Source organism: Marmota flaviventris, chromosome 14 (assembly GCF_047511675.1).
Source record: "Marmota flaviventris isolate mMarFla1 chromosome 14, mMarFla1.hap1, whole genome shotgun sequence".
In the NCBI taxonomy this organism is placed as follows: domain Eukaryota; kingdom Metazoa; phylum Chordata; class Mammalia; order Rodentia; family Sciuridae; genus Marmota; species Marmota flaviventris.
The window spans coordinates 31,590,524-31,609,446 of NC_092511.1; positions in this window are offsets into that span (position 1 = coordinate 31,590,524).

Below are 18,923 nucleotides of genomic sequence, written 5' to 3' on the forward strand. Positions count from 1 at the left end.
TATTTCATGGTGAGCTGAAACATCCAAGCAGAAAAATCAAACAAGAAGTTGTGTGTAAGTGGCTGGGGCTTGACAGGGCCAGAGAGAGATTTGCTTAGTGCATGAAACTAAAAATTAGGCGAGATGAACCAGGAAGAATGTAGAAAGTGGAAAACAGAACACTGAGGAATTTCTACGTTTAAGAGGCAACCTAGAGGATGCTTAGATGTGACAGCTACTGAGAACTGATGAGAGAAACTGAGAAGGAATAACCAGAGAAGCTGAAAAGAACGGGGCTTTAAGCAAGAGGCACGGTCAACAGTAATCAGTGTTTCCATGAGGTCAGGTGAGGCAATGACTGAAAACCACCCATGACATTGAACGGCAGGAAGGCAGGGGTGGCTTTGGTGAGAGAATCGCCATGCAGTGATGGGGTGGAACCAATTTATGTTAGGTGGAGGAGCAGCATTAAGACCAGAGAGGGTAAGGCCAACTCCTTGGTGAAGTAGCTGGAGGAGGAAATCAGGGGAAAGAGTGGCCAAGACATGATTTGACCCAGGTCAAAACAAAAAGTGGATTGTTATTCCCAGGGAGAGGGGACCAGTTCTATGAGATTAGCCCCAGGCACCCTTTCAACTTCAGCCCAGAAGTTAGTTGCTGCACCCCAGCAATTTTATCAATTCTTTCTTCCCACCCTCACCCCTATCCCTCTAATTGCTTTTGGTTTTATCTTATAAATAAGACTAATTTGGTTTAAAGCATATTTGAAGACTTTATTGCTACTGGGATTAGGAGAATTTAAAAAAATGGTAAGTTATGGAAAACCAGGAAGGTACAAAAATCAGGCTACTGTAAGAGGAGAGAAACTCCTTTTATTGTAGCAGAACAAAAGGAAGAACCTAAAAGTTAGTGTGCAGGGTCACTTGTAAAATTTGTAATACACATAGAGGTGGCTCCTGTCTCACAGCTCTCTATTCCTTGTAAAGAAGAACCAGATCCATCATCTTCATGAATGACTGAGATATTTGGTTTGGAAGTCTCAGGACAGTGGAGACTTAGGTAAGAGTTAAAACCGAAGAATGCAAAGTCTTGATGTGATGGAAGAAGAGGTGTCATGAGAATAATTGAGCAAGCAAGCTCAGAGGCACAAGTATAAATTATGATTTTGAGGTTCCAGACTGGAGCTATGCAAGGATGAAACTGAGTGTGGGAAAGAGCCCTTGGAAAGAAGAGTCAAGGGTGTAGATGGGTCATTCATGTAGCCTTAAAACCACTCGTGCTGATGGCTAGTCCTTGGAAGTAGAGGCAGGCACTAATCAGGATTGCAACCTGAATGAGGAGGAGTGACTGGATGGTCTTGAGATGATAACAAAGGGAAGAGATCAGAGTAGAACAGGTCCCATATTCTTGAGCCCAAATAAGCAAGGTGTCAGAATGACCATCTGGACACCCCAGGGCATGAAGATGACAGCATGCACTCTGTAAGACTGGTGTAAGTGGTAGGATGCAACAGGGGAAGTGGTGTCCTCAGGAGGGAGCCAGGTTTGGGTCAAGACCAAGAGGCATAAGGAGTTTTAAGGGAAGAGTTGGATGGTGTGGGAAAGTGTGTTAACCATTGAGCAGGAGTTCTGAAAGCCAAATGCATGGGAGCAAGGAGAGAAAATAAGGTAACTTAGGGTTTATGTCAGAGGAGCAGAGATACAAAGAATTACAAAAGAGAGAATATACAAAAACAGATAAGAAATTAAGGTGGCAAGAAAAAAAGATTAGTGATGTTTCATCCTTCCTATCATATGACATTTTTGCTCAACATTTATTAAAAGATATTAGGGGAGAGTCTGTTTTACTATTGACAAAAAGTATACTTTTAATATGCAAAATATTGGAAGTTCTTCTTTGCACAGCATGCAGAAGGATGAGATTCAAGCTTCTCTATTTTCTTCTCACCATTGAAGACAGGTAGGTAACAAATATTAGAGGAATACTATCCTTCTCTGACCTCATTTTCCTTACTGAGAAATTTCTATAATATTGCCAGCATTCTTGGATCCATGACTCTCACTCCCTGAGACAGAGTGGTGTAGCTGATAGCTGAGCTTGGGAAATGTCTGTGAGTGTGTGGCTTAGCGTCTTCTCTCTTTTCTTCCTCTTGGTTTTATGTGCCCTCAGCATGCACGCACGACGTGCTGTCTGCCAAGGGGAGTGCCCTGGGGAACACTTACCCAGAGTGAATTAATAGAGCTCTGCCAGTGGTCAGATGCATAGAACCTTCTAATTGAGGAGTGTCATGTAGTCCACCCTGAACAAAAAAACAAGCCACTTTCTCAGTAGTAAAGCTCATATTTTTATCTCTATCCATCTGCTCCTTGTGCTTCCTATCTCAGATGACGGCAAACTCAACAAGAAAATATATGCGAAGTATCTTATTTTCTTGTTCCTGCCAAAACAAGTTGCCACACTAAGGGAGTGAACACAATGCAGATCATTTTAGAGTCCTGTAAGTCACAGCTTCCAGAGATTAGGGCATGAACACCTTAAGGGGTCATTGTTCTGCCTAGCAAAAGTTTGGCCATCTGCTACTCCACCTGAAGGCTCAGTGCTTCCTATCTTGACAGATATGTGTGGAAGGGGATGCAGTATGACCTACACAACCAGGTTCTTCCAGGATTTTGTACCCAAAAGCCTAGATCATTTGTCAAGATTTTGCTAAATGACTTGGAAGATTTAAGAAGGAATATTTGAGGAAAAACTTGGAGAGAGAGCGATTTTCTCCACATTGGTAGAAGGTTTGCAGAGCTGAGGAGGTAAAGAGAAAAGTCTGTGGCTCCTGAAGTCATCCAAGAGCTTTCCACTCACTGCTGCATGTGGAAGCAATGGCGAGGCACGCCCAGGGAGGCAGGACCTCAGCCCCAGGACCCCCAGGACCAAGGATGTTTTCCCATTCTCCATGGGAATGGTATGGAAAGAAAACCATCAGACCTCATGGAATTGCTGTGGCGTAGACAATTGCCACAGTGACCATGACAGACTGGAGATCAAAGGCTCTTCTCCCATTTCCTGAATCAGCATTAGAGAAGCTTGCTTAAAATAAATACAACATTTTTAACCTCTTCACATCCAGAAAGGTTCTAGTCTCTCCTTTCTCCTCTTCCCCGTCCTTCTCGTTTTCCTTCATTGTTTTCTAAACCAGACAATTTCTTGGAAAGCATATTAAAATATATGAATTTCAAATAATAAATCACTCATTTTCCATAAATGAGACAAAGCCATCGTTGTTGAGCTTTTCTAGCCAACTGAGATGGGAGGTGCCAGTTGGCTGATTGATATAATGTGTAGGAACAGAGATGAAATAGGTAGAGTGAAAAAATATTTTTTTTCTAAAAATCTCACTGATGGTTATTGTCTAAGAATATTATGTAAAGTAGAGCAAATTTACATTTCTTGTGAGGAGATATCAGTCAACTATTACCCTACATGCTCAACTTTTCCAAGAATTTTGGTACACCCCCTAATCTGGTTCTGCTGCACAGAGCCCAGAGGCACCATCTTTTGGAGGATGCCTGAGGTACATGGTGACATGAAGCAAGATGGCTGAGATGGTGGCAGGTCAGACTGCACAGAGTTCAGCTGCACTGCCGCAGTCGGGCTGCAGCAAAATAACCGGGGGGTGACGAACAACTTGTGTATGTTGATACAGCAGGAGTGGAAGCCGTTTATTGCAGGACAGGAGCAGTATTTATACATTCCACACAGCTTATCTAATTAGCATAAACTAGATACATCAGTCAACCAAAAAGGAATCTCCACACTTAATGGCTCGCTTTTGTTACTTCTCAAACCACTCCCTCTGGCATTTTGCCAGGCACCATCCAGACTTGTTTAGAACTCTTAACATTCCCCTGGCAAAATGCCAGGTGTTATTTTGACTTGTTTATAGACTCTAACACTGCACCTTGGTCTGGAGGCCTGAAACTTTGGAATGGAGCAGGTGTGATGGGTGGTTCAAACGTGTGAGTGGGAACTTGCTATCTATCTGGGCATTTGGGTCATTCCTGAAAAAGAAATCTCTTGACTGGGCTTCTGCCCACAAGGCTCTGAGTACACAGTGTCAGTTTGATTCACCCAAGTATTATTTGCTTGACTGAGGCTCCTGAAGGTAATTCTATCTATATTCTTAGTGTATGCATCAGTTACTTATCAGATATTTGTTTATTTACTTATTTGTGGTCGACATCCTATTTGTATTTCTTAGGGAGTACATCCCATTATCTAGTATTTTTGGAAGAGTATTTTTTTAGTACTTTCTTCTCCCTTTCCCCAAGCTCATCCTGTGGAAACTCACAGAACCTACAGTCATTCAACTGGGTGTTTGCTGCCAAACCAGGAATCTTGAGCAGCTGGAACAAAGGCAGAAGGAAATTTAGAGGTCAATTTAATCAGAAGTGGTGGAACGGCTGTGACACTTGGACCAAAGCGAGTTTACAGCATGACCCTGGCTGGGTATCTGACTGCTTTACCCCTGGCCCTCCCTTGATTTGCTCCCCATTTGCCCATCTTGGAACATATATCTTGTATCAATTCAGGGTTCTCTTCCAATACACTGCTAGCCAAGTGCTCTTTCTGTTGAAGATGGTTTGCTTAAGTCAGGAACCTGATTGTTATATAATTTTTAAACTATTAGACAAAAATTTACCTCCAATATTCTCCCCTATTCCAATAAAAAATTGAGTTGGGATAGGGCCAGAGGAAAAATGAGTACAGATCAGTTAGAACTTAGACTGGTCCTTGATTTATCTCTGGGAGTAGTTCAATATATGCTCAGAAAAGAAAGAAAAAAGAGAGAGAGTGAGGGAGGGGGGGAAGGAGCGGGGGAGGGAGAAAAGGGATGGTAGTACTCAGGAGAAATGGTGTGTCACAGGAGAATGAGGCTGTCCCTAATGTACACCTGTATCAGTGACATCATTCTTTGTTAAGAAATACCAAGGATTCCCATATCTTCAGACATGGATATTAAAATTTAGCCATAAAATTACGTTGAAAAAATCATTACTTCTTTCTATAATATTAACCATTTGGATTGTCTCAGATAATCACAAACAATTAACTTTATGCCATTGGAGTTCATAGAGGTTAATAATGAAGCAGAATAAAATGAAAAGTTCAATGACAAAAAAATTAGGAGAATCCTGAAAAATAAATCAAAAGGAGTAAATACATCAGTCCAATTCCTTGGGATTTTAAACTCATTCTACTCACTAGAAATTCTAGTCCATCTTTCTCTTCTTATAAGTGACAAAGCTTATGAAAAATCTAAAATTTTTAATACTTCTTAAAGAAAAGTATTCTAAGAGCTTGAAAAAATGTAGACATGAAATAAAGTGACAGTGCTGATGCACGCCAAGTGAAGATCTACAGAGAATGCAGGAAAAAATTCGGTTGAAAATTTATAGAGAAAGCACAACTCCTGTGAGAAGTATTAAAACAATCATTCGCCAAATTAAATATCATGGTTATTAAAGGTTTTCAATGAGGGTGCTGCATCCAACCATAATATATTAAAAATAAAAGAGCACATACAACAAGCTTCCAAAGTACTAGGTGAAAGCTGAATCGCTGTTTACCAAGAACAGAAACATGAAATAAACCTGTAAATGTCTGACACAATACTAGGGATTTTCACAAATGTTAAAGGGGACTGCTCAATTATCAGAGTTCCATTACTAAAGAACTCTGGGTACGACAACTCGTATCATTTAGATATATACCGTATTTACTTTTGTTTGGAGATTGATAGATGCATGCACACACATATGCCTAGTGGTAAATGTGATGGAAATTATATGAAAGTGATGTATCAAGTGTCGTCAGTAAGTGAAATCTAAAACACAGGAACGTCCCAACAAATTAGTTGTATTAGTTAGATTTTCTTGCTCAGACCAAAGTACCTGACCAGAATAACTTATAAAGTTTATTTTGAGCTCCCAGATTCAGAGATTCAGTCCATGATCAGTAGACGTCATTGCTCTGTCCTGAGAGTGAGACAAAACTTCATGGCAGAAGGACATAGCAGAGGACAGCTGCTCAGTGGCAGCCAAGAAGATGAGAGAGGGTAGGTTACAGCAGTTACAGTCTTATCAAGTAACACACAAATAACATTCCTTAACACTCCAACATCATTTCCATATGCTTATAACATGCTTATCTCATTATCTAGCGTGTGTAACATACAAAATATACAGCAAACAGGTCATGCTAATAACATGCCTATAGCACACAATGACATGATTATGATTTGTGTGGCTATCATGTAGCATGCCAATAACATTCTTATGACATATGCAGCAAGTATGTAACATGCAAAACATACTTTTAAAAATTACTTGAAAATTACATAAACAACATGCATATGATCTACATGTGATGTGTGTATGATATGTGTAAACATGTAATGTGCAGTATGCTCATAATTCAGGCAACATACATGTATAGCATAACATGCAACAAACATACATATAATGCACAACCCATAACACACTTGTGACTCACCATTTTTACATGCAACATGTTACATGCAACTTTATGCAACATGTATGTAGTATGAGGCATACATGTGATGTAACAATGTGTGTGCAGCCTGCAATGTATGTATGGCATATTGACATACATGATAGATTAACCATGAATGTAATATTCATATATAACAGAGTACATACACACAACAAAACATACATTTGTAACATATACACATAGCACATACCACATACCACACAGTTACCTCACACAGAATACACACAATACACATACAACACACATAACACCCATGACATACATGTGACATACACATGTGACACACATGTTACATATGACATGCACATGATATATTTTCATGCGGAACATTACTGCAGGAAACAAAATGTGGGACTGTTTATTAGAGGTGATGACGATTTTCCTTCCTAGATATTGAAGATGTTAGAATTTCAGTTCCATTATATTTCTAAGTCCATTTCAGAAGCTGTCTTTACTACCTTTTCTTTGACTTAAAATCAAGGACCTTGTTTTCAGTTAAGCCATTAGCTATTTCCATGAGCTGCTGCACACAAGTGTGCTGTCACCTGGGCAGCAGCTAAAGGCTGCAAATTTTGTGGCTTGCATGCTGGAAGCTGCCAGCCCATCATCCATGGATCTCTGGCTAGGAGTGCCATGCCCTTTGCATCCACTGGGCAATTTCTCTTCCTGAAGTCTTTCTGCTCTTTTGGCAGCCCGAACCAGATGTAGAGAATATTGATGTTATGGAGTTGAGTTAGGCAAATAGACTATTGGGGGGGTCTATTTGACAAGCAGCCTTAGCTGCATTCAATGAACCTCTAAGCATGAAGTGGTCTCACCTCTCACATAAATAGCAGAAAAATGACTGGAGAGGGCAAAATAGTCCATGCATATTGTACTAACAGCAGGTAATGCATATCTGTGCTGTTTCGTGCTTATACAAAGCTGTCAGCAGATACTTGCTTAAATAAATCATGTCTACCACAACATATCAGTCACATACTAATGCAAACAGGGATGAATAGTTGCAGCATGCAGGGAGCAATTGAAAGGGTTTGATAAATCCTCAAGATATGAATATTCACATTTCATTCCCCATCCCCCGGCCCCGTTTGTGGTGGTGAAGGTAAAAAGTTTTCAAAATTATAAAAGTGTTATTGAGCTATTGCTAGTACCAAAGCATTCAAATTACATGAAAAAGAATTCCTTAGGTCTCATGTTATGGTTTGTATATGAGTTTAACCCAGATAGCTCATGTGATAGACAATGCAGAAATGTTTAGAGGTAAAATAACTGGACTATGAGAGCTGAGATCTAATCATTGGATTGATCCATTTGATGGGTTATCAATTTAAAAGAACTACTGAACAAAGCGATAATTGTAGGCAGGTGGAATGTGGCTAGAGGAAGTAGGTCATTGGTGGAATGCCCTTAGGATTACATCTTGCACCTGTGGCTCTACCCTCCCTCTCTCTTGTCGTTTTGGCTGCCACTGAGCATCTGTCCTCTGCTATGCCCTTCTGCCATGAAGTTTTGTCTCACAGGACAGAGCAATGGAGTCTACTGATCATGGACTGAATCTCTGAATCTGGGAGCTCAAAATAAACTTTATAAGTTGTTCTGGTCAAGTACTTTGGTCTGAGCAAGAAAATCTAACTAATACAACTAACTTGTTGGGATGGTCCTGTGTTTTAGATTTCACTTACTGACGACACTTGGTATATCACTTTCATATAATTTTCATCATATTTACCACTAGGCATATGTGTGTGCATGCATCTATCTATCTCCAAACAAAAGTAAATACAGTATATCTAAATGATCAGCAAATGTGACTCCATTTTGTTTTATGACTTCATCCTGTAAAACAACCATGCCAAGTAGAAGAGTCATGACTGAGGCAAGATGTTCTTTTCCTTTTGCTATAGAAACCTTTAAGAAAACAAAACTACAAATAGAGTATTGTTTCTGTAACTAGGGTAACAGGGCTATGTTTCTATAACTGGGGTGACTGGGCTAACTGTGATTGGTTAGGCTTCCCTCCACTTGACTGCACTGTCCCGCTTCTGTAACCTGGCTTGCTTGCATTGGCTAGACCCACCGAACATCCGTTTTGCGGTTTTCAGGCTTATAAGTGCCCTTGCAATTGTTCGGGGCTGATCAGGGAAACAGCTTTATGTTCTAGTCAGCCGCCACCAGTGTGCTTCAATAAAGGCTTGATTTGATTATACGTGAGTGGTCTGGAAGTCAGTTTATGAAACCCTGGGACGAAGCTTTAACAACAAGAGTTGTCGTACCCAGAGTTCTTTAGTTACCCAGAGTTCTTTAGTAATGGAACTCTGATAATTGAGCAGTCCCCTTTAACATTTAATTTGTGAAAATCCCTAGTATTGTGTCAGTCATTTACAGGTTTATTTCATGTTTCTGTTCTTGGTAAACAGCGATTCAGCTTTCACCTAGTACTTTGGAAGCTTGTTGAATGTGCTCTTTTATTTTTAATATATTATGGTTGGATGCAGCACCCTCATTGAAAACCTTTAATAACCATAATATTTAATTTGGTAAATGATTGCTTTAATAATTCTCACAGGAGTTGTGCTTTCTCTATAAATTTTCAACCGATATTTTTCCTGCATTCTCCGTAGATATTCTCTTGGTGTGTATCAGCACTATAACTTTATGTCAGGTCTACATTTTTTCAATCTCTTAGAATAATTTTCTTTAAATAAGAGGTACTAAAAAATTTACAGTGGGAAGAAAGAATAATTTATAAAATTGCGGGGGGTGAAGCAACTTCTGGGCTGAAGTTGAAAGGGTGCCTGGGGCTAATCTCACAGAACTGGTCCCCTCTCCCTGGGAATAACAATCCACTTTTTGTTTTGACCTGGGTCAAATCATGTCTTGGCCACTCTTTCCCCCGATTTCCTCCTCCAGCTACTTCACCAAGGAGTTGGCCTTACCCTCCCTGTTCTTAATGCTGCTCCTCCACCCAACATAAATTGGTTCCACCCCATCACTGCATGGCGATTCTCTCACCAAAGCCACCCCTGCCTTCCTGCCGTTCAATGTCATGGGTGGTTTTCAGTCATTGCCTCACCTGACCTCATGGAAACACTGATTACTGTTGACCGTGCCTCTTGCTTAAAGCCCCGTTCTTTTCAGCTTCTCTGGTTATTCCTTCTCAGTTTCTCTCATCAGTTCTCAGTAGCTGTCACATCTAAGCATCCTCTAGGTTGCCTCTTAAACGTAGAAATTCCTCAGTGTTCTGTTTTCCACTTTCTACATTCTTCCTGGTTCATCTCGCCTGATTTTTAGTTTCATTCACTAAGCAACTCTCTCTGGCCCTGTCAAGCCCCAGCCACTTACACACAACTTCTTGTTTGATTTTTCTGCTTGGATGTTTCAGCTCACCATGAAATATTTTGGAAACCCGTTCAAGACTGAGCTCATCAACATCTCCCTCAAACCTGTTTACATACCAGTTTTTTTCTCTTCAAAATTACATCTCTATAAACAGCTCAAGACATCAACTTGGCACTCATTTTTGTTTGTTCCTGCCTATTTGCATTACCACACTATCTTCTCAGGGGGGTCTTATAATTCTCTCAAATCTGCCCACTCTGTCCCTTATGGCTGGCATCCTTATCTATTCACTCTTATTTGATATTTGGATAGAGAGATAATCCTTTTTTACCTTCCTGCAGTTTATTATTTTTAATGCTATATCCTTAGTACTTAGAAAAGTACTTAAACCAACCAGTGTCTGATATATACTGAATCAAAGAATGCAAGTTTCAAGTTATTCATTTCATAATCATTTCAAATATCCAACCTGTGTTCTCCAGCCAAATCACTCTTTGAAAATGATAGTCTAATTGTATTTCTTTTCCCCTTGTTATAACTTACATGGCTTCATATATATAGTCACTCCCCAAATAAATCTCAGACTTGGTTAGGAAACCCCTAGCATCTGCCCCACCTTTCCAACCCCATCTTACCCTGTTCCCCTTAGAGGCCCTGTGGCTACCTCTCAGGGGACCCCACCTTCTGTTCCTCCTTTGGACTCCAGGCAGTAAACATTTATTTGCTCCAACCCTCTCCACTGTGCTCTTCTACTTTACGAGGTCCTATTTATCCTCCACATTTCATACTAGTAATCCCTCTTCCAGACAGGCCTAATCTGACCTCCAGATGACTTTTCCCATTCTACATTCTTCTTCTCATTTCAGAGCATTTCTATTATTAAAAATTTATGTAGTGCCTGAATTCCACGTTAGCATCCAAACTGGGCCTTTCCTTCACCAGTTTCCCCAGCACCTATGATAAAAAATCATCACAGAGTGAAAGGATGAAAAGTATTTGTTTATATCAATAATTTATACCCTCTTACTTCATGAATGGCATTGATAGCAAATTCGTTTTCCCCTCCCTTTCTTGCTATACTAAACTTCCAAAGTCTCATTTCTCCAGTCTCTGGGGTAAGGGTCAAGCTGGGAAGGACATGGAGTTGGAGATGTGATATCTGTTTTCCAGTTAGTGAATAAGATAGTTGAGAGTTCTTGTAAATTCTCTTCCTGGAACTTCTGACCTTACACGTAATCAGTTATGGAAGTCCTTTGAGTCTTTCCAGTGATTTATAATGCAGATAACATTCTAGCCCTTGGTATTTGGCTGGCACACCAAGGGTTACTTTCTAAAAATTATACTTGATAAGCAAATACATTTTGAATGTGCTTTAGCTTAGATCATTTCCTGGGGGTTTTACTTTTACTGCTGGTTTCATTAGCAATAGGCAAATTTGTCCTTCTATTAAGCTATGTAAAAGTAGTTCTAAAGGAATTAACTGTTGAGGCCATTTCAATATTCTCCTTATGAGAGGAAATTATTGAACACATTTAACAAATCAACATCCTTAATCTACATCTTTAGTGTTACCTTTGAAGTATTTTAAAAGATGAAAACTGGAAAAAATCTCCCAAGTATTATTATAATTAGATTCCCTTTGGCCTCTTGGAAATGAGGGAGGGAAGGGCAAGAGTCAAATGGGAGAAGGTTCAAAGAAAGTGGGGAGGAGAAGATTCTTTTCCTTTGTATTTTTTTTTTTAGCTTGTAAACATCTTACCTGCCACTCTAAGTCCACTTTCAAAATATTATACAACTTTATCTGTAAATGGATATTGAGGGACGTGGGGAGAGAATACTTTCTTTGCTGCTCTGAGGCTTCAAGCTACACATAGAGAGGTTTAGGGGGATGAAGTATGCGATGTGACTTTAGGGGAGCCATCAATGGGATATATAGTTTTCGGGATAGATTTTCATCATGAAGCTATCACAGTGGCAGTAATTTTGCCATTATTTATTCCTAATAGGAGCAAGGGATTATGAGTTAAAGGTCATTGAACATTCAAATATTTTTTTGTGAGGTCTCATACATCCACACCACTTAATGGTTTTACACTAATTAACCAAAAACTCATCCTTAAGAGAAAGAAACACAGGAAGGGACATTTTATGTTTTTTTTTTTTTTTTTTGCTAATAAATTATTGAAAGGACCCTGGTAATACCCAGAATTAGTGAAGAAGCAACCAAACAGGCACTAACAACTTAAACTAAGCAGGCATGGGAACTTAGGCAAGATGATTACTTCCTCAACCCTCAGTTTTCTTTGGAGACTTGGAGATAAATTTTTAATGCTAAGTTTATAAAGTGGTTGTGAGAAATAAATAAGTCAGTTCTTATGAAATGCTTAATACAGTGGCCTTAACATAGAAAGAGTGTTTCATAATTCAACAAAGATTATCTCTTACTCTGAATGCCAAAAGCCCACTGGGGTTGGCAAAAGAAAGGATGTGGTTAAGAGAGACAGTGGTAGCTTGGACTAGAGTCATTGTAGTGGCAGTGATGAGATGTAAATAAACCCTATATTTGTATAGAAGATAGAATTACAACTTTATTTGCTAATAGATTAAATGAAAGTACAAGAAAAAGAGAGGAAGAATGATGTCAAGGTTTCAGAGCACAAATGGAAATTTGGAAGTTCACGTTTGCTGAGATGAAAATTGAAGCAGATAGTCTGGTTTTGGATATCCTATGCTTAATTTTTAAATTCAATGATAAATTTGTTAGACCTGTAAGGACAGATGTCAAGAGCTCAACTGTATATATGTTTGTGTATGCTCCGGGGTGAGGTGGGTGGTGGTCCAGGATTGAGAGGTAAATATAAAACTGTAAGCAGAGGTTAAAATGAAATCCTAACTACTTTCAAGCGAGGAGACATTAATGAACTTCCTCTGACACATTCTGTTCTTTTGTCTCTAGCTAAAGCCTCTACTGATTTGGTTTCTTTGCCTAATAAGATAGTTCAAACCTTTATTCTAGAAGTTTCTGTGCCTTTGATAGAATTTGTGCCCTTGGTAGTACATTTTCTGCAGTCACTGTTAACATTTCCTGTTGGATGTGGTAGATCAAAGAGGTACCCAGAGGACCCTCCTGGTTGGGTAGCCCTTGTGCAGCTCTTGATGAGGAAGCTGGAAAAATGAGGCCACAGGAAAGTACTTTGAGGGAAGAAGCACCAGGGCTGGGAAAGATGAAGAAGATGAGAAGAGAATGTTGTGAAGACAGTTCTATTCGCTCCACTGATCCTTACTCAGTCTTTGTCCAGCGGCCTGAGGCGATCACAAACTACACCCAGCATTGACTCCTTCCCTACCCCTTTTGCTCACAGGAGTTCTCACCAAGGGAATCAGGGAATCACAGGCTTCACCCTCCTCCACTTGAGCACACAAGGTCAACACAGGCTGCACTTGGACTTTTCTGCTATTAATTTTCATTAACCAAAAAGTGATTAAGTGGAACCAGCCCGTTTTTTTTTTCCTGTTCAGTGTTTATTAGCACCACCTGACTAATTATAAAAAAGCAAGCGAGCATCAATTAGCTCCAGACACATACATGACAATTACACTGGGGAGACACGACAGGGTTGAACAGCACATCTCCTTGGAGCGCACAATAATCTGGCAGAGAACAGACCTCTGTGTAATAGTAACAAATGCATCTCATTGACGTCGTGGGAAATAAGGTCCTCATGTCAACACATCTGAGTACAATTTCCTGGGCATTTAAGCAACTCTATAGCTCTGCAGAGGCATGGAACTGGCCAGGGGCTGCATCCTGACTGGATTTAACTAATCCCCTTGCTTTTTATCCCTACTCTGTTCCTTTCCTTGCCACACAATGCTCTTCTCTTTAGCTCTTGGTCACACCCACCTGCTGTGGTTAGAAGTGAAGAGCTTTTCTGCCCACATCTCACCACCCAGTTCTCTGTGGAATTGAATCTGTGGCCATTTCATTGTCAGAATGGAAGGGACAGTTAGTACTCAGCCTGTGTTCTTTGCTTCTTTATTATTATTATTTTTTAAACTGAGAACCATGTTCTCATTCTTTGATGCCTGGCCTAAATGTCACTTACTGTGCCCCACCACCTGCCATTAGCTGCTTTCCATTGTGTATCCCCACTTCCTGTCTCTGGAATGGCACTTACAAGATTTGTGCTGTAGCTTTACTGCTCACACATATGTCTTTTCAGTTAGCAGGCAAGCTGATTCTGATTGTACTTAGGGATCATGTGGTCTTGAACTTGAACCTAAGCACCCGGTTGATGAGCTATTCAGTGAATGTTTGTAATATTCATGAACTAATTTTCAGCTAAAATAATTAGGTTAAAAAATAAGAGTGGGAAAGAAAACGTGTTTTACTCAATAGTTGCTACTTTTTTTTAATTAATGTGAAAGTCCACTTTATATTGTCCCTAGAGGGGAGGAGGAGCATTGGACAGCTTATGCGATAGATTATAGAGCACTGCTTCTCTGTGAGGCCAGAAGACCATCAGAATCACCTGATGGGGCTGCAGATTCTACAAAACAAAGATCCTCTGGAGTGGTGCCTATCACTCTGGCTGTTCAAAAAAGATACCTTGGTTAGTCTTCTAGATACACAAGTGTGAAAGCCACTATAATAGGGACAGGCAGTGGGTGAAAGATTTATTCCATAAGTGCAACTAAGATGTACATAGGATAAAACATAATTATTAGAGAAAGAAAATATTGAAAGAGTTGAAACTATATTCCTCTGTCTGATAGAAGAGGGACATTCTTATCATCCCTTCAGCCCTAATGTGTGTACATCCTCAAATGTAGTCTATCAAATTTCAGTGAGTGCCCCTGCTACAGAAAAGTGCAGTTATAGTTCTGGGATCCTAGGGCCAAAAGAGCCTCCTGGTAAAAACAACACTTATCTGCTCTACAATGTTATCTTAAATATTCTTGTTGTTTATAAATATATGTAGAATATTTTAAAATAATGTCTGAAAGTACTTTCAATGAAATAATTTCTAAGCTCCAGAAGGTTGTACTTATTCATCCTTTTTACTGTAGGGCTATTATTTTCACACTTGAGAGATTATCTTAAAATATCAGTGTTTAAGTGTTCTAGTAGGAGTAAAAATAGTTTTATAAATAAGAATTCATACCCCATTTGAATCAAATGTATGATATATGTCAAGATCATTGTAATGTTTTGAGCAACTAATATAAAAAAAACCTAGGATCGATACAATAGACATAAATAAGGAAAGACCACCCAATGGTTTCAATTTGTCTTTTAACTTTTGCTATAGGGGGATGCACTAGAGGTCCTTACCAGATACCAAATGCTGTCACCTAGATCTCAGACTCCCTGCCTACAGAAGTAAGAAAACAAATTTCTATTCTTTGTACTTTTCCCGGTATGTGGTATTCCATAATAGCAGGACAAAACAGACTAAGGTAATCTCTAACTGGACAAATCAGATTTTGATAATTATTGATCACACTCTTGTATTTCCCCTGACCTCTTGGCCATAGATAAGCATTATTAGTTATAAGCAAATTGGTGGCATAGCCTCCCATTAGGATGGAAGAATCTATTAATATAAATGACAAGGCATATGATCTGTGTTTGCTGCAAAACAAAAACAACCTCAAACAGCAAAGAAATAAAGCCAATAGTTAGGGATAATCAGGCTTATTAAAATATGATATTTAGCAACAATTTTTCTCATTAGTCAAGAGGTAGAAGCATCCAAAACATTTACCTAGCACACACTATATACTGCATGAAACTTGAGAATATTATGCTAAATAAGCAGTCACAAAAATTAAAATACTGTAAATACCACTTACACTAGGTAACTAATGTAGTCAAATTCATAGGAACAGAAGGTAGAATGTTGGTTGCTCAGGTTTGAGGGATAAGGAAAAAGAAAGTTACTGTGGAGTTGCAGATTTGTAAGATGAGAATCTGGAGACCATTTTCATAACCATGTAAATACATGTAACACTTGAATTATATATTTAAAAATTACTGAGATGGTAAATTATGTTTTACCATTGTAATTTTTAACATAACAAAAAATTGATAAACACATACACACATTTCACTAAAAATTTACAACACTGTTAGACATTTTATAAACCATTTTTTTTTTTTATACCCGGGGATTGAACTCAGGGGTGCTTAACCATTGAGCCATACCCCCAGCCCTTTTTATTTTTTTTTATTTTGAGTCAAGGGCTTGCTAAGTTGCTTAGGGCCTCTCACTAAATTGCTAAGGCTGGTTTTGAATTTGTAATCCTCCTTCCTCAGCCTCCCCAGCTGCTGGAATTACATGGGTGTGCCACCACACCCGGCTATTTAAACCATTTTTAAAATGTGGATATTAGTTTCAAAGAAGGTGATCTGTCTAACATCATTGCAGCTATGTTCACATCGACATGAATATTTAAATGCAGATTTCTTATTCCCAAGCCAGTGCTTGTTCCCCAGGAGCGGACAAGCTCATGACTGCAAGCTATTGGGGTTGCTGAGAGGTCTCCACACCATGAGGACATGGTCTTTCTTTGCATTCTTTTGTGGTTATCTAATTTTCTTCTCCTTCAAAGACATCTTTGTTCATCTCGTCTGTGAGAGATTTTGCAGATTTCTGAGTTTTAGACTTGATGATACCTTGAAGCGTCTAGTCCAGAGTTTTCCGCCTCTTTCTTGTGTGATTTGAGTGACAAGATAATTGAAGGCCCCACCTAAAGTCTCCTGGAAAAGCACTATTTTTTAAAATCTATTTAATATATTGGTATTCTGTTTTGAAATTTCTTTTTCTTAAAAAATGTATCATAGTAGGAACACTTATCATGGGCTGCTGTTGTGGCTCAGCAGTAGAGTGCTTGCCTAGCACATGTGAGCCCCTGGGTTTGATCCTCAGCACCACATAAAAATAAATAAATGCAGTAAGGGTATTGTGTCTAACTACAACTAAAAAAAATTAAAAAAAGAACACTTAGCATGAGATATACTCTCTTTACAAACTTATATGTATATAATAGAATAATTTTAACTATCTGAACAATATTGTATAGCACATGGCCACAACTTATCTTGAAAAACTGAGATTTTATATCTATTGATTAGCAATTCTCATTTTCACCTCCCCCCATCCTCTGGCAATTACCATTATGTGCTTTCATTCAATAAGTTTCATTATTTTTATATGCCTCTGTATAAGTGGAATCATTGCAATATTGTCCTTTCATAACTGGCTTATTTCACTCAGTGTCTTCAAGGTTCATCCAGGTTGAGGCATATTGCAGGATTTTCATCTAAGATGAATAACATTACCTTATATGCATATACCACATTTTTTTTAATCCACTGATGACTCAGTGGACATTTAGGTTGCTTCCATGTCTTGGCTATAGTACTACAAACACTGGAGTACTAATATCTCTTGGGGATTCCAATTCCAATTAGTTTCAATAAATATGCAGAAATGGGATATTGCCATATCACAAGGTAATTGATTCTAATATTTTGATGAATAACTATACTATTTGACATAGCACCTATATACCATTTTGCATTTCCAACAACCATATGAAAGGGTCCAAATTTCTCCACATCCGCCCAACATATATTTATATTTTATAATAGATAACAGATGTGAGGTGACATTTCATTGTGCCTTGATTACATTTTCATTATAATTAATGACTTTGAGCATCTTTTCATATACTTCTTGGCTCTTTGTACGTCTTCTCTGCATGAATGTCTCTTCAAGTCTATAATTTTATTTACAAAACACACAAAAAAGGTGCAGCTGTTAGGAAACTGATCTGTCCTCCACAGGTAGATTGACTGCGGCCCAGCCTGACTCTCCAGGAGGAAATAACATATAGGTGGTAAAACCAAGTTAAGAAATCCCAATTTCTACATTGCTGCTTTCTGGGACTCTGCTGGCTAACCTCCTGTTACCCTTTGGCTACAAATGTGGAACTATCTCATTCTTTGGGTTCTGATCTTTGTGTATGTATTTTATTTCCCTTACTGAGGTACAGTGTCTTTGAAGGACTGTCTTGTCTTTTTGTCTGCTGTAGTCTGAGTATTATGGAATGTTTGTGCATTCATTCCGTCACTCAACACACATTGTGCTTTCTCTATTTGTTTCTACCCATCTTAGGAAGGAATATAGCACTTATGGATATTAAACCCAGACAGTCATGAATCTTTCTCTCTTGTACATTTCAGGGGCCAAAAAACAAGTATGCTTTGAAGAGCAATTTCAGAAGTGCACCAACTTTTAGAGCAATGTCACTATTAAAAGTGTAGTAATGTAATTGGATCATGCTCCTATGATGTAAACCAAGTTTTTCTACTTGTCTCTGTGGCTTTTGGTAAAAGCAGAGGAAGGTGGGTAGAAGATGAAGAGGTATACTAAATTTCCCAGGCACTTTGAAAGCAGAAAAGGCAGAGGGCTCAGGAGGCAGAGAGCCACAGCCACTCTCAGGGTGCATACACCTTCCAAGTATCTTTTTAAGTGCTTGAGGTTCAGTGAACACAGAAAGTATTTTGCTAACTATCTTTGCATTTGCTTCTCAACCCCCTGTGTACTTAAGTGGCCATTTAATCCATCTGCTTCATATTCATTTACACTTAACTCATCTCAATGTTATTTGGAGAGTGAGAAATCCAAGAACTCATTCTGTTGGATTCAGTTGATGCAGACTGATCTTCAATTCCAGAAAGGAAAAGCATAAACAAATACCAGGATCATTTAGTCTGATTCATAGCAAGGAGGCCCTCTCTTCCTGTCATGGACAACATGCTTAGAAAGTAGCTAACTTTTAATACCCCTCTGTCTCCTACTTCCCCCTCATTTACTTTCCTTGTTCCTTTGCTGTCCTCCTTTTGTGGGCCCTTTGTGTTTCTTGCCATCTCCAAATCGTGCTCCAATTCATGGTCCCAAATACAGCTTTCCATATTTTAGTAACTCTTGCTTTGTTTATTGCTTGACCATTTATCTCCATCCATG